We start from the raw sequence: 906 nt of genomic DNA, 5'->3' as shown, positions 1-906 counted from the left end.
TTTGTTTTGTTTTTTTTTTTTTTTTTTTTTTTTTTTTTTTTAAATATTTTATTTATTTATTTGAGAGAGACAGTGAGAGAGAGCATGAGCGAAGAGGTCAGAGAGAGAAGCAGACTCCCTGTGGAGCTGGGAGCCCGATGCGGGACTCGATCCCGGGACTCTGGGATCATGACCTGAGCCGAAGGCAGTCGTCCAACCAACTGAGCCACCCACTTGTTTTGTTTTTAATATTTTATTTATTTGACAGAAATCACAACTAGGCAGAGAGGCAGGCAGAGAGAGAGGAGGAAGCAGGCTCCCTGTGGAGCAGAGAGCCTGACGCGGGGCTCAATCCCAGGACCCTGAGATCATGACCTGAGCTGAAGGCAGAGACTTTAACCCACTGAGCCACCCAGGCACCCCTGTTTCTATGGTTTTTAAATGCCCAGTGTTCTCTCTCCCTTCCTATTTCTTGATTCCACTCTGCTCTTCTGTTTCCTTCATTTTCCCCTGACAAATGTGGATGTGGACTTCTCAGTCAGGGTCTAATTCCTTTGTGTTGTTGGGGTTTCACAGGTTAATCCTATGGGGAGGACTACGCATTCCCCAGGCCCTCTCCACAGCCTTCTGGGGGTCACATTATTGCTAAAATCAGTGAAATGAAACACTTGAGGCAAAGTCATGATATGCCCAGAAAAACAGTATTCTCATTGTCTGATCTTACAAATGTGACATTTGGTTTCAAATAAAGTGTCAGGGATTTGAAGAGGAGACTCCAGTTGTGTACGTGCAGGGGTTGGGTTTGTGTGGGCTTCACAGTTCCACCGTGGACTTCCTGTTCCCTGGGTACCAGCATCGGAGGTGGTCATTTGAAATTCATCCTGTGGACTGTCCTTCAACGCTAGTTTTCAAGGTACACAAGGTAAT

The sequence above is a fragment of the Meles meles genome, chromosome 19 (assembly GCF_922984935.1).
Source record: "Meles meles chromosome 19, mMelMel3.1 paternal haplotype, whole genome shotgun sequence".
NCBI lineage: Eukaryota > Metazoa > Chordata > Mammalia > Carnivora > Mustelidae > Meles > Meles meles.
The sequence above is the reverse complement of the archived record's forward strand: the minus strand, read 5'-3'. Positions refer to the sequence as shown.